Consider the following 26,442-nt stretch of genomic DNA (forward strand, 5'->3'; position numbering starts at 1 on the left):
CATTCTGCAATCGATGTCCGAGGACGACAGCAAAAGAGGAAAGGCCGCTGCACCTGAGGGGATACCAGCTCGATTTTACACAGACTACGCGAAGGAACGTGCCCCCCTTCTTGCAGCGGTGTACCGTAGGTCTCTAGAAGAGCGTAGTGTTCCAAAGGATTGGAAAAGGGCACAGGTCATCCCCGTTTTCAAGAAGGGACGTCGAACAGATGTGTAGAACTATAAACTTACATCTCTAACGTCGATTAGTTGTAGAATTTTGGAACACTTAATATGTTTGAGAATAATAACTTTTCTGCAGTCTAGAAATCCACTCTGTAGGAATCAGCATGGGTTTCGAAAAAGACGATAGTGTGAAACCCAGCTCGCGCTATTCGTCCAAGAGACTCATAGGGCCATAGACACGTTCCCAGGTAGATGTCGTGTTTCACGACTTCCGCAAGGACTTCGATACAACTCCCCACAGTCGTTTAATGAAAAAAGTAAGAGCATATGGACTATTAGATCAATTGTGTGATTAGATTGAAGAGTTCCTAGGTAACAGAACGCAGCATGTCATTCTCAATGGAGAGAAGTCTTCCGGAGTAAGAGTGATTTCATGTGTGCCGCAGGGTAATGTCGTAGGAACGTTGCTATTCAAAATATACATAAATGACCTTGTAGATGACATCGGAAGTTCACTGAGGCTTTTTGCGGATGATGCTGTGGTATATCGACAGGTTGTAACAATGGAAAATCGTACTGAAATGCAGGAGGACCTGCAGCGAATTGACGCATGGTGCAGGTAAAGGCAATCTCAATGTAGACAAGTGTAATGTGCTGCGAATACATAGAAAGAAAGATCCCTTATCATTTAGCTACAATATAGCAGGTCAGGAACTGGAAGCAGTTAATTCCATAAATTATCTGGGAGTACGCATTAGGAGTGATTTGAAGTTGAATGATCATATAAAGTTGATCGTCGGTAAAGCAGATGCCAGACAGCTTTATAGGAAGATACCTAAGGAAATGCAATCCGGAAACAAAGGAAGTAGGTTACAGTATGCTTGTTCGCCCACTGCTTGAATAATGCTGAGCAGTCTGGGATCCGTACCAGATAGGGTTGATAGAAGAGATACAGAGAGCCAACGGAGAGCAGCGCGCTTCGTTACAGGATCATTTAGCAATCGAGAAAGCGTTGCGGAGATGATATTGTTGAAGTTTCGAGAACATACTTTCACCGAGGAGTCAAGCAGTATATTGCTCCCTCCTACGTGTACCTCGCGAAGAGACCATGAAGATAAAATCAGAGAGATTACAGCCAACACAGAGGTATACCGACAATCCTCCTTTCCACGAACAATATGAGACTGGAACAGAAGGGAGCACCGATAGAGGTACTAAAGATACTCTCCACCACACACCGTCAGGTGGCTTGCGGACTATAGATGTATACGTAGGGCAGGTGATGGCGGGTCTTACACACTGCACGTATAGGCATAACGTGTAATATGGTACGCGACACGTCAATAGGTACATCATTGCCTCTGCAATGCCGCACCGATTCTTCTGTCATGTGCTTGCTGTTGGTTTCTAACTGTGGACCTTATTATAAACATATTGCTGATCGCTTTTCTAAATTCCTATGAATCCAATATTTCAATGCAATAGATTTTTTACGAATAAACATTCGTTTTTAATACTTTTATTTAGAAACTAAAAACCTTAGCACTGTTAGTACGGCAAACTGAAATATCGTTTTTAATCTGGTTATTGGTATGAAATTAAATAAACCTATTATAACCGAGAATAAGCAAATACCGAAAAATCTCTGCTATTCACAACTAAAGTATTGGTATCGGTGTATCCTACTCTTCTTCAAGTGTGGTGTAGAATAGGTTATTAACATCACAATGTCAAAAAATGTTACCATAAATCTACCTAACGCTACTGTGGACGTGTCATACGATGGGAGGGTCGTAATTCTCCACCGTTTACCATATGTCGACCCCTTTGCTTGAGGCCTTTGTGGTTGAGATGAGAACTGCTATTCCCAACGTTAAAATAACGTGATTTTCTTATGGGTGGTTGTGGAAACTTTCAGAAACACCGCCACACAGAACGGACACAAAAAGGATTCAGGAGGTGGCATAGGGGGCGTCGATGAAACTGCCGCTTCTCTTGGAGCGCTCATATCCACAAATTTCATTGAGAGACACTTTGCTGTTTTATTTACTCACGTCTCGGTGTGAATACCCCTCACCTACTCCACACAACCACGCATCAGGAGTCCACGAAACACGTAGGCTCAAGAAGCAGAAACACCCTTTGCTGCTTCAGCCCAAATTTATCGAATGGTTTTTAAGCGTATCAAGTGGCTACAACCTCTACACCAGAGTGAAAATTATGGTCGAGCTACCCTTCAAAGAAGTCAGATAACATTCCATGTGCTATCATCCCCCCTACAGAGGGGCGAGTTGGTCTCTCAGCTGTCTTTTAAAACAATCTGCCCACCTACCTAGATAGTCTTCAGATTATCTGCCTCTTTACTTTGCGATGGTACGTACTGGCTTAACCAAAAAGCTGATTTGATGAAAATTCTGCTACATGCGCTTGGTAACACATGAAAGAGAGTGAAATTATGGAGCTTTCGGGTTCTTGCATAAGTCGTTTGAAAAAGTGCAAAAAATTTCTTTTTGGTTGGTTTATTGTCCTTAAAATACCGAAATTGGCTATTAAGTCCCTATTTAATATCCCGACCACAATTATGTAATGTTCACAAGATCACGCTCGAAAGCAATCAGAAGATGTTTAGTATGACCCAATACGTTGAACGCTCTAAACATTCACTGACAACACGACCACTTGCGAATTAACACAGTCAGTCGTTATTGCGCTTCCTACAAAGAAGAGCTCGCCATAATGTAATCTGCACAAAAAAGCCACGCAGAGTTTATGTAAGACCTGAAATGTCCACACGAGAAAATCTCTTATATAAACCACCCACGAACCCCAAACTTTCACAGAATACTCCACACTGTAGTCGCTTTTCAACAACTACACAATAAACGATCAAACGTACAGATTTCTTCATTTGGGAAGAGTTTTGATCAGCTCGATTAAACATAAATGGTAAGCAGAAGACGGTTCCCGACCGACTATAAAACTGAGGCATGAAGCCCTGCTTAGAACAGCGGGAAATGCGCAATTCCTGCTGGTTAGTATGTCAAGCAGCCATCTCGAGCACTTCTATATTCACGATATTTCTAACGTCAGCCGTTCCGATTACCGGAAATAATTACACTAGAATTTCCGTAATATATAATGAAACAAAATACGCTTCCTTTCCACGAAATGAATCACTAATAAATTTAGTACTCAACGTTCCTTCTGGCTGCCTTTTATAAACCCAAACTCACTCGAACATGTCACATATCCCTGTAATGTACAACAACTTTCTCACGCTTACATTTATATAGTTTAAGCAAAATATAACATTATCGCTTTACGTATGTCCTCCATTCACACTCGCAGTTCCTTCAAAATACTCACGTAACAAAAACACGTTGAAATAATTTTTCAAAGTACTTTCATTTAGTTGGAAAATCTGTGATAATAAAAGAAAGCAAAATTCCATAAAATTAAGTTATAGGAACCTATCCTCGTGGTTGTAGTTTCAGCTGCTACTCTAGATGAATACATTTCAGTACCGTTATAAAGTGGGTTACGTAAAATTTATTTCTCCGAAAGTAGTGAAGTTATTGACTTGAAATTTTAACAGCGTCGTTGTATTATCCATAGAATGCGATATACTAAGTATGAAAAAGATGGACAAATATTTAATACTACAACTTTAGTTTCATATGGAGATTGTGTAACGTACTGCACACTACTCAGTAGCCAGCGTCAACTGTGCGAGTGTGAGAAGCAACATTTTCTCTCCTCCCGGCTCCACGGCAAGCTATGGTCTGAAGGCAAGGTGGCAACAGGTATAATTCGCTACGTTATGCCACGATGCTATCACTGAATGGTTTAATCGCCTGGAGAGTTCCACTCGTAGCGAAAGCTGTCAAGAATATCATTATTTTGCACATCGCACTGAAAACGGTCGTTTTCAGCCGCAAATATGAGTAAATGGACAGCCGAAGGGAAGGGGCGGCTCCACTGTCGATCTTCACGCCACCTCCCTGTGCTTGTCCGTGACGATTCAGAACTTTGGTTTGTATTAAGTGTATGCCTCAACTATCCATAAGAAAACGTGGGGATTTCAACGGTGGGCATCGCAGTCATGACTTCAGTCACAGACTGTCAAGAGAATGGTGAGATATAGAAAAAAGGGGGTAAGGTGTGACAACCTTCCAATCATGTGATATTCACGGTGGAATTTGGCAAAATTGTGATGGAATTTGGTGCCAAAATGACTTCTTAAGCCAACATTATACCTGACATGAACTTCTGAGCTGTGGCCTTTTTGTTTCCACGTACCGACACCTTGCTGCCTGCAGCTGAGCCAGGATTAACGCTTTTGCATATTTACAGCGGAAGGTTGCAGGCACGTTTGAACTGAAGTCACCGCTTCTGCGTAGCAATGGCAGAAAACGACAGGGTTTTAAACAGCGCCCCTTTAATAACCTCACGAAGTCTATTTTGTTCTTGTGGTCTTCAGTCCTGAGACTGGTTTTATGCAGCTCTCCATGCTATTCTATCCTGTGCAAGCTTCTTCATCTCCCAGTACCTACTGCAACCTACATCCTTCTGAATCTGTTTAGTGTAGTCATCTCTTAGTCTCCCTCTACGATTTTTACCCTCCACGCTTCCCTCCAATACTAAATTGGTGATCCCTTGTTGCCTCAGAACTTGTCCTACCAACCAATCCCTTCTTCTAGTCAAGTTGAGCCACAAAGTCCTCTTCTCCCCAATTCTATTCAATACCTCCTCATGTACCCATCAAATCTACAGCATTCTTCTGTAGCACCACATTTCGAAATCTACTATTCTCTTCTTGTCTAAACTTGTTATCGTCCATGTTTCACTTCGATACATGGCTACGCTCCATACAAATTCTTTCAGAAACGGCTTCCTGACACTTAAATCTATACTCGAAACCTATAATAGTGTGAGAAAAACGATTATCATCTGTTTTAGATCTATACATGTGTGTGCTAGCAAATCTGAGGAGTTACTGTAGAGAGTTTGGTACGGTTTTGAGTAATCTATTTTAGTAAGCTACTATCTATGTAAACATAAACGAAAGCTACAATCCGAAACAGAATTATGGATCACTTCTTCGGAACACGTAATAGTCTCTCATGTGTCAGCACAGCATGGAATTCCACTTTTACTCAACGACACAAGCTGAGCACAATATGCTGTTGGGTGGCAGAACTGGACAAAGTGACACATCAGACAATCACCGTCGAGAGTTGCACTGAACATTTATTTGGCACATTTAAAGAAGACAAATAACAAATAAATCCATCAACACATATTCAAAGTTACCATTTAGGTGAGACCAATTTACTTCAAAATTTAAACATTCATAAAGCACGGCACTTACTGCCTATTACACATTTAGTAAAAAGAGTTAAATATCGTTTATTCTAAAACTATGATGAACCTGAAGAACAATTTACTAAAATTTAACGAGGAGATGTAGTCTTTCGTTACTGCAGTGACTGGTATTACCAAAGTAATTCAGAGTACAGGACGCAACAAGTCAGATACCATGGCACACAACCACCTCACTTAAATGGCAGGCATCCTACAATGTAGGCCATAAGATGTAAAATTTCATGTGACCAAGCAACCTCGTGGGATTCAACAAACTGCGCCCAGAAGCGGACGCCCGCCCACATCTGGCTTAAGTAACTAGAAACACACTAATTCATTACAGCACATCATCTGTAGAATTAATCAAATTATTAATGAACATCATTTAAGCAGTACAGATCTATTACATTATGTGCATAAGGCAAGTTATACATTAAGTCGTGAGAGAAATAGATTTACCACCATATCCACATACTGTTGTTGAAGGGATTTTTGTACTTTCATCAATAGAATCAGTTTGAAACTATTTAAACACACAATAACAACTGGCCTCTCAGTAACTTGTAAGAATTTATGAAACTACTCATTTATAATTAGACACGTTGTAAGAGGTGCATGCCTAATGAATTTATTGCTAGTTTGTTAAAACAAAATTTGCACTATTTTGATGTAAAATCCCATGTAAATGTTTCAAAAGAATATTTTAATAGTTATCTCTTTTTATAAAATTAACGTTTTTGACAATCATTGATTCCAATTTAAAGAATTTACTAATTTCTGCAATCCATGGTAATCCCAATTATCGTAAAGAAAAGTCAGCTGTTTCTTTTTATACATGACAAATCTAGTGGCCAGCATTGCACTGCGCTGTGCCAGAAGAATTTCTTATAGGAGCAGATATATACGCGTTACCTGGCGACTTCATTGAGGTAAGAATTTTCAATTTATTCAGTATGATCTTTAAGGGCCATGACGCAGCACTGATGACGTCTAGATTTACCGGTTTAGATTCACAGTCACTTAATTATTGAAAGGTTACATATGAGTCACATTTTTTATTGGGAGGTTAGTCACGTTATTATTGCGAGGTTACACTGAATGTGAATGCTATAATTTTTTTTATTATTTGGAGGCTACAACGTGTCTCTCAGACACACTATCACTTCAGATACTAACGTAACAGTAATGTTCCTGCAATTCGCAGCAAAATATAGCCAGGGAAAATTTTATCCATGTATATCTAAAGCAATTGGCCAATCAACTCCGTCGTGTGATATAAATATAATAATCAGGCAGCACTTAGACAAGGACCAGCCAAACTGTTTTCAGTGGCGGTTAACACCGACAGTAGCAATCTACAAACAGAATGGATCAGCACTCCCGGCCCTAGTAAATGTTAATCATCACATCACATACAGCTCTCACTAGAACCTTGTGTACTAAGCAAGCTGAAATTAACACAATCGCGGACAGACTCAGTCGGAGTAGCAACGGCAGGCCAAGAAAATGAAGTCAACAGCACTGAACCCAGTAATCGCTTCCGACCATAATTTACGGCACAAGCAAGGCCCTTACCGTCTTGCTTCTTCGGGGAAGTCAGCCGCCCCAGAACCCTGTGCCAGGAGACATACAGGAAGTGAAATACACCAACGGCTTCCCAGTAATGTGACTGCTTGCATGCCAGACATGTTTGCTACGGCGCCGTCTCCCGGGTTAACAGCCCATTTTAGATGTGCTCTTCCTGCTGCCTCCCACGGCACCTGTGCTGTCCGCCAGACTTCCCAAACGACTTTACTGCTAGGCGTTCCAAAGCAAAATCCTTGCTACTTGCTAGACCTTACCCCTGCCTCCTCGATCGCCCCGGTAGGTCCTCACACCACCGGAAAGATAACCCATACCGGCTGCGGGAATATCGCTGATTGAGCCACACAGCTCAGTCTCCAATTGACACGCTTAAGTTTCAAATCAAGCTCAAAGGTGACTACTCCCCTTCTCTGTAATGATGCAAAAGCATGGCGTCCTGCGGCATTAAGCTCGGACTTAGCGACGCTTAGCGAGGCCTCGTCTCACGGGAAAACAAGGCTACAGATCAAAATCCTGTGTGATCTATAAGGTGGGTTAATCACGTCACATTGGCACCGAATTTCAGATCAATTCTGTCCAGTGCCACAGTGGACGTGCCACACGATCTGAAGGTCGTCAAAGCTCCCCTTACCCACACTGCACCACTCCTTTTTCACGTCTCTGTGATGGAGGCCAGAACCTCTACACTTATCGTTGAAATTATGCGGTTGCGTTACGGGTGGCAGAAGGAACAATTCCAGACACACCGACGCTCAGAATCTACACGAAAACCTTCATGGGCTAGCAGAAAAGGTGTTAATGAAACTACCTCCTATGGGGAGTTGACTCCCACACAATTCGCTGTCGTGACTGTTCGCGGTGCGATGAGCAACGGGCAGATGGTCTAGACAACGTTTGACCTGCTATCTCCCTAGGATGTTTCAACCATTCTCTAAGGACATTGCGGTGCTGCATCCCCATTGAAAGCGATTGCACCCTTATGGACTGCAGCACGGCTGCAGTTTTTGCTCTAGTGTGCATACTGGAACCACTAGCAATTGTTCAAAATTTGAAGTGATCACTTCTTCAACCTTCTGGTTTTGTGCATTCCAGTGGCTTGATCACGCGGGTGTGCAACATCAGCATGTGCGTGAATAAAACGGCAAGTGTCGTAAAGGGGAATTATGACATCCTTGTCATCGTGTAACAGGTCGACGGTGGCGTTGATCGAATTCGTGGTAAAATTTGGTAACAATGTGACGTCATTAACTAAGCTTACATCTCAACTGAATTTCAGAGCTCTTGGCTTTTTTTCGCATATGTCGACATCATGGCGTCTGAAGCGTCGCTAAGTCAAGGATGACCTCACAGGGCACAATATTTTTGCATCATTACAAAGCAACATGTATCCGGCCTGGAATATTCAGTAATGAGTCCCTACTCGAACAGAGGCCTGAGGACCAGCAAAGACGTGTCGCGAGGCACACAGCACAGCTATGCGGTCCGACGACCACGGTTGCCATTTCATTACATTGTAGGACCCCTTTGGTTGCCATCCTCGACACCCCTACAGCTCGGCGGTACGTCGACGGTATTCTACGCCTCGTTTATCGTAGTTACGGACTTACTCTACAACAAGATAATGCCCTCACCCACGCGGCGACAGTTTGCATTGCTTGTTTTCGTCCTTGCCAAACCCTTCCTTGGCCAGCAAGGTCATCAGGTGTCTGCCCACTTGAGAAAGTTTGGAGCATGATCTGCGTGGCCCCTCTACGAGCTCTGGATTTGGTCACTGTAACACGCCAGTTGGACAGACGGTGGCGCAGTATACCTCAGGATGACAACCAATAACTATCAGTCATTGATAGCCTGAATAACTGCTTGCATAAGAGCCAGAGGGGGACCAGCCCGTTATTTCTTTACCCTACTTTGTGAAGATATTCTCCTTGAATAAATCATCCAGTTTTTCTCTAAGTGTAACCTTTTGTTTGCCTGTAATGTACATCACAAATGGTTCAAAAGGCTCTGGCACCCCTAGAACTTAGAAATACTTAAACCTAACTCACCTAAGGACATCACACACATCCACGCCCGAAGCAGGATTCGAACCTGCGACCGTAGCGGTCGCGCGGTTCCAGGCTGTAGCCAATAGAACCGCTCGGCCACTAGGGCCGGCTGAACATCACATCTACCGATATCTGTGTCATTCGCATAATTCTTTCATGATACATCACTTTTTAATGTTAGAGCGTAAGACAAGTGTTAAATCAAGCAATGTTTTCATTTTCATTTAAAAACACAATTTTTAAAAATTTCGAAATTGAAATATGAAATTACCGAACGGATTATCAGAAACACTAGCTTAATAGGCCCAAAAGTAAGTAATTAAATTCTAAACATTCATGGTGGTGTCTGTTCGTTCTATATCGTGTCTCCCTACCACTTTCGCGAAACGGCGATCTGAGCGTGTTTTTTAGGGAATTGACTAGTTTGAACCTGGGACCTGTTGCTGGTAAGGAGACGCCAGACCACACATGACATGTAGAATTCAGAAAAGTTTAGTGAGACTAGCGATGATACAACCAAGTACTTAATGATTTCAGTGTGAACTCCACTGCACTCCCTGTAAAAGGATCTTAATATTAACTAAATTTAGTGGAAGGGGTTCAAGGCTTTCCTATTTTTATTTAGCTTGTAAAATAACGCCGAAAAAGCAGTTCACTTTACCATTGGAAATTTTATTCTACTCACAAAACATTGTTTATAAATTGCACTATTGATAAAAGGAAATGTTTCAATACAGGATGGTAAAAACCAACTGCATTCAACAAAAATGTGAACGAATATTCCCTGAGTGGGTTTCCAAGTTCTACAATGGATCGAAGGATGACCTATGCCATATCACATCTATAATCTGGGTTTAAATTAAGTTTCACAAAAGAGAAAACTATCAAAATTGTCTACAGTGACCCTCAACTATCTTTAATTACTTATCTAACTTGTAGAAAATTACAGTGGCTGATGTGGCTTCTCAATAACTATATAAGAGAGAAATCATCGCGTTTCAGATTTTTACTTCAAGTGGCAAATGTGAACACCATATGCTTTAATTTACGATCGACACTAGTATTACGCAAAAAGGGGGTGTAACAGATAAGACTTCTGCAGTTCTGAGTGAATCTTTATGCGCTGTTATGCGGCATCGCGTGCGTTCATTACCTTGTCGGTGTTCGTCAGGGGGGCGGCGGCCGGCGTAGCTCCGTCCAGATCGCCCTCTCGGAAACAACTCCTCACCTAACTTCTCCTTACTACAATTTACCGAAGTCGGTTTAAAAAAACTATCTGGCTATGTTTTCATCTAACCAATCAGGGTCTCAATGTTAACCTTAAGCTCCACCTACAAAAATTCTGTCTATCCAATGAGAAACGTTATACTTTTCGTGGTGGGGCAATGTTTTTAAAGTTTGCAACGTAACAGAGACGCGAAAAAGTCTCACGCTAAAAGTTGCGGGTGGTAGTGACCCTTTTTGTGTTATCGTAAGATCTATACTGTTTTTCTGGAGGGCTCTAGCCTTTAACATGTGCTGGGGGGGCGGGGGGTGGTCCTTGACGTAACAGAGACGCGAAAAAGTCTCACGTTAAAACGTGCGGGTGGTAGTCTTAGCGGTAGGCTGGCGACGTGGGTGTCCAGTCCGTCCCTTATCGTAGGGCCATCTAGCTTAACACGGTTCTGCTCTCGGCATCTGTTCTCGTTTTCCCCTCAGAACTGCGTCTGTCTCACGGTGGGAAGGTATGACATGCATTTATGCATTCTTGTGCTAGTCTGTGATATTCCATTTGCTCACTCGTTACTCGTATTACTTTGGTTAATTTAATGTCACGATTTATTCGGAGCTATGTGACATATTACTGGATTTGCATATCATGTCAGGGTTTTCATGGAAGGTGTTGGATTTGCCTGACACCTTACAATATCTTACTTTAACTTCTCAATCTTCTTACGGACAGTGATACAAATCAATATTTTATCCCCTCGTTTCACTGAGAAGCCTTTTCCGTAACTTCGAAAACTTAGCGTTTTCGTTTGAAAATCAGACCTCAAAGTTCCCTGATGTCCCTGGAACTCATTGGCTAGCTTTCAAATCTTATTACCCTGTTAAGTAAATAATTTTATCCTAACGTTGCATTAGTGTGCTTCCTTAAATTCTTTGTCGTACTTGAAATACAGGCTGTCCAAAACTAATGTGTACACTCTTTGAAACAGAATATCTCATTAATTAAAGGAGACAAAAATACATTTTTTATTAGTAATAAATGAGAAGGTTGCATAAAACATAACAATGCTTTATTTGTTTCAAGGTTGTCAGGAAACATGGCGTTATAGTTTGGACAACGGAAATGGGTGCTAAAGTGTTACTGGAAAACAGAAAATGTTAGTGCAGTACACCGACGTTGAAGAGTTGAATTTGCAACACCACCACCGACAAGAGTAAAAATTACGAGAATCAGAGATAAGTTTGAAATCGAAGGAACGGTGCACCATATGAAGAACGGACATAGCGGCCGAAAGAGAAGTTCAACAGAAAATGTGAGTGTAGATGCAGTAATCCAGGCATACACACGAGCCCCGAAGAAACCTGTGAGGCAATGCTCTCGTGAGACTGAGATCTGCAGAAGCAGTATTCATTGAATTTTGCGGTTTTTGAACTTTAAACCTTATATTCCTGGACTTCTCCATTCTCTCAACGAGTATGATACTGATAGGCAAAGCGAATTTTGTGAGTGGTTCATTAGCAAATGTAAAGAAGGGCAACGTTTCTCAGATCGAATTCTTTGGTCAGATGAAGTGGCGTTTAATCTTGATCGAACCACCGTAAGTGCGTGTACTGGACAAGAGGGAATCCATACGTAGCCGTGCAAAGTCAAAATAATCTACCGGAAGTAACAGCCTGGTGTGGTATATCTTCTAGAGTGTTAATCGGGTTGTACTTCTTTGACAGCCACGGGCGACTCGAACTAGGAAATGGTAGAAAAGATAATACCTGGTCTTTGTGTTATGTTTCGAAATTAAGATTATTACTTTCAACAAGATGGGGCGCCACCTCACTTTCACCTGGACTGGAGGGAATTTCTCAATCGTACATTCCCTGCTACATGGATAGGACGAAGAGGAATTGTGAAGTATCCCGCTGGATCTCCAGATTTAAATCCTCTAGACTTCTTTCTGTGGGTACTCTCAAGAACACACTTTACGCTGCGAGACCACACACATTGGATGATCTTAGAGAGCAAACTGAGGAAGCCTGTGATGCTACTCCGTTGGAAACAATAAAGTTGGCGTATCGCTCAGTCGTAAGTCGTTGTCGCCTATGTATTGCTATGAACGGACAACATTTTCAACATTTACCACCTTAAGTCCAACCATGGTGCCACTAACACCACTAAAATTATATTTCTCACCCCTTTCATTAATGAGATATTCAGTTTCTAAGAGTGTATACATTATTTTGCGATACCCTGTATATCTCGAAGAACACAGTTTATCAAACTACAACCAGGTTCCAGGTGAACGGACTGCAGACAAACGTGGCCAGTGTTAGCAAAAAGTCGAAAATGTTTCCTTATACTTCATCTGTCGCTTGCATGCACATCTCTCTTGTCATTGCTGGCCCGTTGGTACTTCCATGTTCAGTTGTAAGTGTTAGAACTGAATCACTCAGGAAGAATTTTGGGCTAATTTCGTATTTGAAACAAAATATTTCTTACATTATTCGATACAATATCTGGTATAGAGCACAGATATGAATAAAAGTTTCAAATGGAAAGTATCGTCTAAAAATAGTACCGATATTAAATTAAAATACTCTTCACAAAAACTACTGACACATTTTCCGTGTCCTTAAAGGCATTAACGTAAATTTTCGTTTACAATTTTACCTCCGGCATTGAAACATAAATTTTCATTTACAATTTTACTTCCGGCTTTGAAACTAACTGCATTTACATGTTCATCTAAAAATAATCTTGGAAGGAGTCTTAATGCCCTTAACGCGAATTTATGGGCGACCTCATAAACGTGGTAGGTTCATGTTACTACCCACGCATAATAAGAAGTCACCCTTCTATAAGTATCAGACATATTTGGTGGCCACAACTAAGATGGAGAATAGATGAGTCCAGATTTTTCCAAATAACATGTTCATCACTGAGGTCACCTCAAAGTTACTGATCACCTCATCCCTCTGGAGCCGTTATTATCCTATGGTAACCGGTCCATTTACATGCACTATGGTTCTTGCAAGATAATGGTTGGAGATAAAATCAGAAAAATGCCATAAATTAATGGAACAAGATAACTAGGATGCAAAGTAGTTACTACATGGCATTTAATCAAGAGCTGAAAACAATTGTAGCTTTTACACGAGGCGTGACCTATCTGGTGAGAGCTCGACACAGACAGGTAGGCAATCCGTTAAGTAGATTTATTGCGTCATCTAAATGTCGCATCATCTAAGTGTTGCATCATCTAAGTGGGCTGCAAATAAAACGTAGTCTTTAGTTTGCCTTCTTCGTAACATTTTCCATGTCATCATTCCAATTTAAGCTGTTGGTACCTATAGTCCTACTTGCTTAATAGGTGCTTTAGATTTATGTGATTTATCATGTAACAGAAATTTTATTGACTGCTTAATTGTCTTGTGGTTGACCTCAAACTTTTTATTGCTTACAATCGATTGACATGTTTCGCACCACACAGATATCTTGTCGAACTCCTTTTGCAATTAGTGTCGATCCGCTGACGACTTTACTAGAAGTTACGCTAGAGCGTCATCTTCAAACAATCCCGCACGGGGCTGCTCACATTGAATCCTTATTCGCTTATACGTACTGTGTCCAGACTTAGCGCCTGCAACTCTTGTTTCCCGCGAAGCAGACCGGTACAGCGGGCCCCGGACCGAGTAGGGATCAGCCTGGCCGGTCGTCCCGGAAACACAGACGCTTCCCAGAGATACCAGGGGGCGTCCACGGCGCCGCAAGAGGTCGCTACAGCCGCGGACCTCTTTCCTTCCGCTCTACACGTGACTGAAAATAGAGCGAGCCATATCCATGCGCCAAGCAGTATTTAGGCTGGCGCAGGAGCCTGGGGAGGCAGAACATCCACAGACGTTCCGCCACACAGTTACGGCGGTGGCATCGGTTGCTCTCCTCCCTCCAAGACGACCTCGTCCCCATTCCCCAGCTTACCCGCCCCGCATCCAACTCCTCTCCCGATGTCATCCTCTCCCCCACTAAACTCCTTGGCCGCATTGGTAGCGACCATCTCCCTGTCCTTACCGTTTCAGACGGTCGTCGCCCCCGCCCCGACCGTTGTAATGACCCTCCCCCGAAGTACGTCCATGATTATTCCCGTGCCGACTGGAATGCCTACTAGGATACCCTCTCCACCCAGGTCGATTGCCACCCCTTCACCTACCACCACCCTGATGATATCACGCATGCTGCCTCGTTTCTCCAGCAGATTTTGTCTGAGGCCGTGGAGGCCCACGTCCCTACTGTCGCCATCCACCCCCCCCTCCCCCCCGTCATACCTTACCTCCTCCTCCGTGAATCCCGCCGTCTCTACCGTGCCTTCCTCCACACGCGTGACCCGAACACACTACGACGCCACCGGCAACTCCAGCGACACATCCGAAACTTGCTCGCGGCTAAGAAACGCTGGGACTGGCGACAGACATGCACCTGTTTAAATGCTACCCTTCCTATAAACTCAATGCCCCTATCACTACACAGGATCTCATTTCTATACTCCGCACAAAACGCAACGCCACTCCTGGTCACGATCGTGTCACTTACCACCACCTTCGTGAAGCTCCTGTCTCTTTCCACCCTGGCAAGGCTCTACAGTGTAGTCCTGTCCACTGGCTACTACCTCGACCTCTGGAAAACCTCCCGTGTCCTAATATTCCTTAAACCTGGTAAACCGCCGTCCGCCGCCTCCTCCTACCGTCCTATCATCCTTACCTCGGTCTTCAGCAAGGTCCTGGAATCCATCCTCTCCCCACGCATCCACCAGCATCTCCGCCAGCACCGCCTCCTTCCCGTTACCCAGTGTGGCTTTCAGCCATCCTCTTCCGATGACCTCCTTCACCTCACTCATCTCCTTTCTGAACAGCTTAATTCCCGTCGCTCCTCTATGTTCCTCTCCCTGGACCTCGAACGTGCCTAAGACCGCGTATGGCATTCCGGTCTCCACTTCAAGCTCCAGTCCTTCGCCATTCCCATTAACTAAGTCCGTCTGATCGGCTCATTTCTCTCCAAACGTCCTTCCTACGTCATCATCCATAACACGGATTCCTACACCCTTCCTCCCTCCATCGGTGTGACCCAAGGCTCGGTCTTCACCCCCCTTCTGTACCTTTTGTATACGGCGCATACGCCGCCGCCGTAACCCCCGTTCACCTTCTCCAGTTTGCTGATGACCACTGCCTTCCTTACCCTTGCCTCCACCCTGCAGCTTTCCCAACACCTTATCCAGTCCCATCTTGACTGGTTCACCGCTTGGTGCAACCAGTGGTTGCTTAAGGTCAATCCCTCCAAAACCCAGGTGATCATTGTAGGCAAAACCACCACTTCCTTCCGTCTCCTTGATTTCTATCTAACCATCTACGGGCGTCCTATCGCCCTCACCCTCACCCTTAAGTACATTGGCGTCACCCTCGTTCGTCGCCTCTCCTGCACCCCCCATCTCTGGACAATCCAAGCCAAGGCACGCTCCCGACTCTGTCTCCACAAGCTCCTTTCCAGCTGTACGTGGGGTCTGGATCCCTCCACCAAACCCCACATCTATAAATCCCTAATCCCTAATCCGCCCTGTCCTTTGTTACGCCCCTCCTACCTTTCATAAATCCCTACAAATCTTTGAATGCCATGCTCTCCACCTCGCCTTTCGGATCTGTCTCCCCTCCCCCATGCGGATCCTGTACGATCTTATTCCATTACCCCTCCTCCTCCTTTTCCTTGAAAGGATACGGATCCTGAACACCTCCCACAAACTCGACCCTCCTCACCCACTTGTCTCGCCCATCCACTCCCAATCCCTCCTGCTGCCACACCTCTATTCCCACGTCCCACCCAGTCTCCATCTCTCCACCCTCATTACCCTCTCCCGAGGTGGCTTCCGCCAGCTCCCCCTCCCTGAGGATCCTCTCCTCCCCTCCATCTACCCCTCCTATCACCTTTGATCCTCCCCTCCCACTTCCTGTTTTTTTTCCATTGGGCAGCCTTCTTCAAAGGTGGCTTCCGCCAACTCCTCCTCTCTGAGGATGCTCTCCTCCCATCCATTTACCCCTGCTATCAACTTTCATCCATCCCCTCTCGCTTCCTGTGTTTTTCCATCGGGCACACTCCCTCCCTTCTTTTCCCTCCATCCCCCCTTCTTCCACCCCTCTTCCCCCGGGATTCCCCTCCCCCCTCCACCCTTCCTTCCTCCCCCCAATCTCTCTGCCCTTGGCATCTCTGCTCTCCCTTCTCCCTCTACCACCCCCCTACTCCTCTTTTGGCAGGTTCCCAGGCTCGTACACGCTCAGTGGACATTCGCGCGCCGGAAATCATCGCCATCAGTGTCTCGTGTGTGTGCCTTCGTATTTGTGTTTAGTGTTTTTTCGTCATCAGATCCACCGTTCACATGTGCCGTCGCAATCGTCAGTGTGTGTGCACCGTGTCAACAGGTTTTAGTGTCTTTTCTTGCCCAGTGAACAGCTTCGTGTATATTGTTTTCTGTCTCTACAGTTTTTTGCCCACCATTTGTGTTGTATCGTCTGTGCCTGCCTTATGTCTTATATTGTATCACTCGAGGCTGACGAGCAGTGTACTATGCCGCTGACTGCCCACCTTTGTACAAGGTGTTTAAAATCACAATAAAGAAAAAAAAACCGGGAGAGGCAGTTCACGACGAGCGAGCCCACTGGTGTCATCGTAGCCGCCGCGGCATCGTCCACCGCCGCCAATGCGCGGGAGCCATCCTTGCAGGGCCTCTACTCGTCCTCGGAGTCAGGTGACGGCAACGTGGACTCCGTGCCGCTCTTCACGAGACGCCTGGGGCTTGGTTTAGTGAAGTTGTATGGTTACTACAGGCAGTATATGTTGGGAAGAATCTCTGATTTAGTTATTGGTAGGCTTGGAGGATCAGTCCTACCTCACGAATATTGTATTGTAAATTTTGAAGAAAGACTTAAGTTTAAATAAAAACGCTTTAACTCACACTCTGAGATTTTCCTATCCGCGGACGGCGGATATATACTAATATAGATTGGGCACAGGAGAGGGTTTATATCACCTTCTTAGTGGACGCGAGATATCACTTTTGTTTTACTGTACACTTTTATAACAATTATTATGAAGTATGACCTTACTGACATGAAACGGCTAATCCATTCGAACAACTGAGGCACTATTCCTTAGGCACGCTAAAAGGCACTTTCGTGAAATGTGTCAAAGTCTAGAAACTGTAGATAGCATCCATTAGTTCGTGTTAATAAAGAGCTAGTTGTGTTTAACAAGAAGGAAATTTTTGGAATCCGTCATGACTATTGATTTTTTAACCAATCACGTGGAAGAACAACAGAGTCGGATTCGAAATTTAGACAAACCGATAACTATGTAAATTGGTGTTCCTTTGGATTTTCATTGCACCTTCCATAAGACCATCGAATGATTAGATTGTATACGTATACAGTCATCATCCGCAAAACGATCAGATAGATATATATTAGCTGCACAGAGCGAGAACGGAGAACTTTATAAGTATTGTTTTTATAAGATCCTATCGCTACACTAACAATCATTTTACGAATAGTAGTCCTGTACTCTTCAGGTAAGATGTCTTCCAGTACTCTTCAGGTAATATGTCTTCCGTCTACATGCTAGGCAAGACTCTGACAAGTGTGAATATCGCTAATAAACACTGTACAACATTCAGATGTCCTCAAGCGAATATCTTCAGGTTAAAGAGTAATTGCAAAAAAACTACTTGTTTCTCTTCCTGTTGACATACGCAGCCGATACCCTATAACAATACTTAAATTCATAGCTACTGTCCTACGTCATGACCTCCAGTCTGCCTTTATGCCTTATCATGGCAATTAAAATTTATCCGTACTGTCTAAACTATTCTAGTTGTATCTTGTACAGAGAATGGGAAGGTAGGTTCCAGGTCAAACGAGATGTCACCAGGAACACAATTCTAAATTCGGTCAGGAATGTTTTTCTCAGAGGTAGGTGGAGGAGGTTCGTCTATAGCCATGAATACTGTCTATTGGGACCCTACAGAATCAGACTGACATAATTTAGCTGAAGAAAAGTGTTAAAGGTGGATCAAACATGGCCATCTGTCGCTTTTGCAGACATCCTACCTCAGCAGCAGTAGTGGTGGAAAAGTTAAGGGGAATTTCTTGGAATTTTTCACTTAAATTTTCTCGTCACGTGCTATATAAATCTGTCACGATCCACCCAATGGGTCTCTCAATTCCCTGGACTGTCCTGGCAACTTCATAAGGAGACCAAAATCTTTAACAGTGGAATTTCTCGCGTTAGCTCGCGCTGTGCGGTTTCCTTTAAAGCATTACAGCTAAGTGCCTTTTTCTCCAGAAACTTTAAAATGCATCACAGTTTTCTGTGTGCTTTCCTTAATACTCATTTTATGCGACAGTTCCATTTAGCAATGGTGCGTAGTATTGCTCATAATTGCTTATACAAAGTAACATCGTCAAGATGTTCTCCACCAATCTTTTCTTAAGAATGTGGTATCAAAACTCCTTAAAGTCGTCTAAATTTCTTTTTCTTTTTTCTATTGAGCGACCAGTATCACATCAGCTTCAGGCACCTGTGTATAGACAACAATAACAGCTTGAGATACACAATAAAAGGGAGAGGTTGGATTATTTGTGTAGTGGTAATTTGTAGTAATATGTAAAAGTAACAACTGTCCGCAGAGTAAAGTCAAAGTTAATGATAAATTGAGGAATAAAATAAGAGAACAATGCACACTATATCAGTATAAACTAGAGAACAGAATATATATGCCATATAATCGTAAAAAAGCACCTACTAACGGAGGTGAGTATTGCCTGTTACGGATAGTGTAGTTCTATGACAATAGCCGCGAAACACCTGGTATATAGAATGTTGTAGTCATATAGTAATGAATACAAACTTAAGGTACGTATGTTTTTTTTTATCAAAACACAAACCACTTACTGGAGTTAAACTCCGCAGCTTTTATGTCTCATCACGTTCCACGTACTAATAATACTAATGAAACAAGAATATAGAGTTACGTCAATGCACTCAATTATTCACAGATTCATAAAGTGTCACTTATTTAATAAAACATTTTTAATGAACCAAACTGAGACTATAATGCAATATACAGCAACATATTCCCACTAAGTAGAAAGTATTGAAATATATGCAAAGGGTCATAACCAATGTTATCGCGAAAGTGACAAGTCCGTTAGTAAGTCATAAACTGTGAAGTAATTCTAAAGAGGATTACTGCAATAAATACACAGTATATCAGAGATACATTCATTCCAGTCAACTCCCAAAGACACGTAGCTCCATATGTCACGTAGCCCTTAAGCAGGCGAAGAAAAAAGAAACTGTGATCTAGGACAGAAGAACAACTAATAAATTTGTTGCGGCACCCTACACCGTGACTAATATGGCTATAGACCAACCTCCTCCACCTACCTCTGCGATAAACATTCCTGACCGAATTCATGAGTAGATGGTTAATTGAGAATATTGATGTCAAGAAATACAGCAGGACACTGTGTCGGGAATAATCAATGGACCAGAGGTGCAGACGTGCAATCTCAACAAACACACATGTGAATTAATAAAAGGTATAGACGCCTCGAAACAAGCACCCGTAATGTATCTCCAAAACAATGTAAAGAGGGATGAACTCATAAAACTTAACACTACCATTCCAACCAATGTAGTGTAGAAACCATTTTGTTTACATGTCGAAGAATAAAGCTACACAAATTAGTATGGTTCAAATGGCTATGAGCGCTATGGAACTTAACATCTAAGGTCATCAGTCCCCTAGACTTAGAACTAGTTAATCCTAACTAACCTAAGGACAGAACACACATCCATTCCCGTGGCAGGATTTGAACCTGCGATCGTAACAGTAGCGCCGTTCCGGACTGAGGCGCCTAGATCCGCGAGGTCACAACGGCCGGCACGCAAGAGAGTAGGTTAAGGCAACGTTAACTAACCTTATACATGACTTGTGGAAGCTATGTAAAGAGGAGAAACTGCACGATTTTAGTGAAGTCTGTAGACATTATGTCAAAAACCAAGCAAGAAGTATCTGTAGAGAAATATTCCTGTACACCTGAAGACCAGTGAAACAATATCATACGTAGTCACACGTCTAAAGTACGAAGTTGCTCGTGAGAAGTACAACAACTTATCTACGATTATATATCTCACCTTAAGTAGTTCCTCATATATACACTAAACATGAAAGTGTTGCAATCACTGAGTTACTGTGTTCTAATGTACAAATGTGAAGTAGAGCTCCATGGCAATTACTATTAAACCTGCCGGCCGTGGTCGCTGAGCGGTTCTAGGCGCTACTGTCTGGAACCGCTCTACCGCTACAGTCGCAGGTTCGAATCCTGCCTCGGGCATGGATGTGTGTGATGTCCTTAGGTTAGTTAGATTTAAGTAGTTCTAAGTTCTAGGGGACTGATGACCACAGCAGTTTCGTCCCATAGTGCTCAGAGCCATTTGAACCAACTAATGAATTAAATGATCAGAAATTTAAAACTTCCAGTGCATTGCACATTGGAAGAACTACTTGAAGCAAAATAATCTTAAAAGAATGAAACTTGTGCACAACCCATCACCGGTGGTCTTGATTCACCTCATGTGAATGAATGCTTAACACCACAGATTGAACTAAACAGCGGGGAAAGAATCAGAAAAAAAGTGCCACACTATCAGACTGAGAACAACACCTATAACCAGGATTCCCGTGGATGGAACCACTACTAATAAATAAACAGTTGCAACGTGAAACCGTTAAACCAAAATGATGACACATGTTAACAACACGATATGTGCTAACCACCTGGCAGCAAAACCTGTGGAAACCCGGGTGATGCCTAACATGTAGAAAAAGGGGAGGAGGGGGGAGGTAACACACGACATGAAACCTAACTTTGCGTTTGGGGTCACATTAAAACCCTGAGGGAGGGAAACAACGTAATGAGTTAGTGAATATTGTAGAGTCAGCAACAATAGCTCCATTATACCACGTTAAACAACAAACACAACGTCATGATCCATTGTCTTGTTATCTTTAAATACACTGCAGGAAAAAAAGAGAATTAGTAAGCCCTTTCACAGATTTCTAATTCACTCAAGACTTATTGTTGCATCATTGCATTTGTTGTACATGAAATGATTACATATACAGATCTAGCATTTCTGGTTCAGAGGTACCAGGTGTTGACCTAAGCTGAAACATCCATTTACTAGTAAGTGGTTTAGCCTCCACGGGGAGAAATACAGGTGTTGACTCTGACATCCATCCGATCGTACATACGGCGGGTACTGTCCCGGGATACGTTATGGCAAACCTGCTCGAACTGTTCAACTAATTCTGTAAGAGTCGTTTGCTGACGAGTTCGCACGAGTCACTTCTTGTCCCATCAAATGCAACATGTGCTCGACTGGAGTAAAGTCCGGAAATCGTGCTGGCCAAGGAAACCCCTGCACGTCTTGCAGAGCATGCTGAGTTTCTAAGATAGTGTTCAGGTGAGCATTATCCGGTTGCAATAACGCATCACCTTCCTTTTGCAAGAACGGCAAAAGTAGGCGTCTAACAATATTCTACGTTATCCGATCGGTGGTTAGCGTTACCTCCAGAAACAGCAAAAGGGAACGAGAGTTGCAGGTTATCGCACACTTGAATATAAGGCCTGGGGTGGGGCAAGACTGTCTTGGACGAATACACTCTACAACACAGCGTTGACCAGGTCTACGTCGTACGCGCAAACGGCCATCAGTTGCGTGCAGGCGGACTCTTGTTTTCATCACTGAAGACCATTGTCAGCCATTGCATATTCCAAGGGATCCTCTGACAGCACCAGCCAAGCCATGCAAGTGGATTCTGTGGCTATATGAAGGGCTGGGTGTGTGCGTAACAGATTGTCAACAGTTCGTGTTGATACGTCAGGGATCAAAAGCTCTATTCTCTTTGCCGCGCTGGTTTAGCCGAGCGGTCTTGGACGCTGCACTCATGGACTGTGCGGCTGGTCCGGGCGGAGGTGCGAGTCCTCCCTCGGGCATGGGTATGTGTGTTTGTCCTTAGGACAATTTAGGTTAAGTAGTGTGTAAGCTTAGGGACTGACGACCTTAGCAGTTAAGTCGCATAAGATTTCACACACATTTGAACATTTAGGTACATCTACGATCGTACCATGTTGTGCTTATAATACGACGATCCCGGCGGGTATCTGTCTTGCGTGGACATCCAGTATCTCTTCTGCGGTTGTGAGAATATTCACGTGAGCACTCATACCAGCATCACTGCACAATTGACGCAGCACATACAACTTGTGGGTCACTTCGCCAATAGGACCATACCACCACTAGCGAGGCCACAAATTGACCCCTTTCAAACTCACTCAGTTGGCTGTAGGAAGCACGAGTGTGCCTCGGTTTGATATGGTTACCTGATCGCTTTCTTCTCATATTAGCACCACAATGAATCTTGTGGCTCTGAGCATTCCCTATTAAATGGTAGACAAAGATAATGCTATTGTAGCTATGCTACTACGCTATCTGTTGGCGGACAATGATGAAACCATTATCAAAATATCTACTGTACGCCGGCTGGTATGTGCTGTCATTGGATCAAAATCGATGACGTCTATCCCGGTGTACTAATTTTCTTTTCGGGAATGTAGTTTCAATCCGTTTTCAATACTGGGAATCCAGATTTTAATGTATCTCATTTTTGAGACTATGCATTGGTTAAACATTGCTACGATTGTGTCCTCATGTTCTTTTTCAATACGGAAGTTAATATTTCTTATATTGTATCTGCTGCCTTCATATCCAACACCAGTAGGTTGATGTAGGGGAAGAGATGTACGGAAGGGGCCTGTAATTCCTTCAACATGGTATCTATTTTAATGTACTGCTTTTCGTTGCTCAAATAACGTTGCAGTGTCTCTTAGGTGACGCACGTGCCACTCAGATGCTCGGATCTATTGGAAAACCAGACAGGTTCATCTTTGTCGAAGGTCATCACTGCGTACCATTAACCTTAGAACACTTTGATTGAGGAGTATAGACAGATGAATAAACGCTGACAACTGTTTCTAATCAGATTAATTTTCTATCGTTTTCCACTTAACTTCGGACGAATGCTTGTAACGACCACTGCTACGGAGCAATAAAACGGCTCGCTTTGTGTTACACTCCTACACACGATGACTGATTTTCGCAAAGAGGGCCCGAACTTGGACGTCGACAGGATCGAGAAACTCTGAGCAGCGCTCATAATGCATAGACCCCATGGTTATTCATACACAAAGTAATTCGCCCATCACCATGAAAATTAATCACGCGAAACAGCGATTGAAGTAGACAAGCCTCTTAATTGGTTATGCAAATTATCAAGAATAAATGTAACGTAACATCTGGCACCTCATGAATTTGTTAATCCGACGATAAAACGTCCACCTCCGGCAAACGATGGCGTAAAACTTTATCACTTAGTCATAAAATTGCAAGAAAGCTTCTCATACTATGGTAAGTGGCAGTTACGTTAACGATTCCGGTGGTAAATACCTGTTCCTCATTAAGCATGGCAAGCAGGAAAGACGCGAGTTATGAGTTTAAAAAGTACTTTGGTTTTTCGCGGCGGTAGAGTCACATAATAGTAACAGCTGTATTGCAGAACTCTCTTAATGCTAAATTCTGCACATTATTCGTTACCCAGCCACCACTAATTACATTCGGTTTGCTGTTTACCCCAACCGAATTTTAATCGTTTCTCTAGATATGTGCTAGGAAGTTCGCCCATTTTGATTCGTCTACTACAGAGGTTTCACAAGGACGGACGCTTGGTATAAGGGTCAATCAAATGGGAACGAGAGGAAAATGGAGACTGATTTAGTGAACTATTTACTGTTTCATACGTAATCGCCATAACAGAAAATAGACTTAATACACTGTGAGGAAAGACGGTCAGTGAATTCTTGAAAAATGGTTTGTTGTTGCCTACGGAACTATGTATGTAGTCATGCATCAAACCTCCCCGCCCATAGCAAATCGATTGCCACGAATGTTTTTCTTCAGGGCTCCTTACATATGGAATTCGCATGTGGAGAGTTCGAGAATGTGTGGAAGATGTGTAAGAGCTGCCAAGCGAGAAGGCTGCAGCGAAGTCCAAACTACCTGCCAACAAAATGTCCGCTCATATGTTGCCAAGGTAGTTTCGAGTACGGTGCAGATGTTTTGCAGGAAAGCCATTACACTTCCCCCATTCAGTCCCGAGTCATCCCAGTGCAATTGGCATGCCTTTGGAGCGCTGACGAAAATGATTCGTGGTCGACCATTTGTTGCGCGTGAAGAGGTGTATGTCAGTATACCATGATGTTTTCGTAGGCCACGACGAACATTTTTCCATGAGGGTATTGACCATTTCTTCCCACAGTGGGATAAATGTATTAACTATTACGGTAATTACTTTTGAAAAAATGAGAAGTTTACTTTTATTCCATCTGTATGGTTTTCATTTGAGGCAGCTTATTGAACGCGACATGCAAAGACTGGTTGCAGGGACAATTGTTGGAATGTATGTTATGATCTTACAAGATATTTCTTCTTATGAAGAATATAGCAGAATGCAACGAGAGCATTATTACAGTACTACAGTACTACAAGTCTTGAACATAGCACTTCGAGATTTATTCGAATGAAAGGATGCTAGTAACAGGCGTAGATACGAGTATAGGAGATAAACCGTCAATGATGTGGGTTACAAGAGTTCTGTTGAAGTAATAGCTTGGTGCCGAAAGAATGGAGAGCTTCCTGAAACCTGCGTTACGATGACCGAATCAATAGCGCCACATAAAATTTCTCAAAATGCAGTATTAAGTGTGGGATAAGGCTTTCTGCGTTTTTCCTACGATAAATGACAATATTGGCACCCCCATCCACGTCAACTTTCGATAAACTTCCGCATGAAATCTAATTTATCTGATTTTCTAGTCATGATCATTTCGTGCTTTGTTACTGGGAGGAAGTAATCCATTAATTGGATTTATGTCGGTTACGTTTAGGAACCTAGACTGTGTGAAGTAATTGCTGTATTTTTCTGCTGCCTGTCACATTTATTTACTCTGTATTTAATTTAATACATTAAAGCGCCTTTAGAGCGTGGTTTGATCATCATGACGCGTTTATTTACAAATGATACTCAAAGATAAAATGTCTTTAATTGTCCTATAGCTGTTGTGTTCACTTGTTACGATGCTGGAGTAGCTCTTGGGGTATTTCGGTGGTGGAAGGCAGTAGTGTTCGGAAATCGATGAAAGTATTGCCTTCTGCTGGTGTGAAGTCGCTCCTTGTATTTTGGTAGACAGCGCAAACGGTGCAGGATGAAGACAGTTTCGCATCAGGTATTATGTCGTGATGATCGTGTGATATATTTTCTGTATGTCGATTGTTGACTAAGGTTTATGAGGCCCTAAAGCGTCATCTGCAAAGTCTGTGGCCTTGTGGAGCTGTTGTTCACCATTACACTACTGCACTGCATCTTTTAATAATTTTTACGTACTTTTGCTGCACAAGCGATTCCCCATAGATGTAAGCAATAACTGCTAAAATAACATGATGGCATCGTAGCATGTGGATGAGTATCGATTGGGTTCCTCTCTGCGATATTAGCGGTAATGTGTGTTTCAGTGTCGTTTGTTTGCACTGGAATATGCTAAATCTATTACATCAGAAATTATTCAAGACTATAGAAGAATTTAGAGTTTTTAAGCTGGGTTATCTCGTTAAGAATATTTTCACCCAATATTTTGTATTATAAATGAAAATTTCCGTTTCTTCCATGATAACCATTATTTTACTTTCTCCAAAATTTTGCCAAATTCCCTATTACTTTTCAATGTGCTATGGCTGATTAGTTACGTTTCTCTAGTCTAACAGTCTTTGTGTTCTTTAAACAGAATTGTGATATTTCTGCTTGTGTGGTCTATGTGTTGCGTTGACTTGAGGTAATTTAGTAAATAGCAGGTAGGTTAGGATCTG

Source organism: Schistocerca gregaria, chromosome 7, assembly GCF_023897955.1.
Source record: "Schistocerca gregaria isolate iqSchGreg1 chromosome 7, iqSchGreg1.2, whole genome shotgun sequence".
NCBI lineage: Eukaryota > Metazoa > Arthropoda > Insecta > Orthoptera > Acrididae > Schistocerca > Schistocerca gregaria.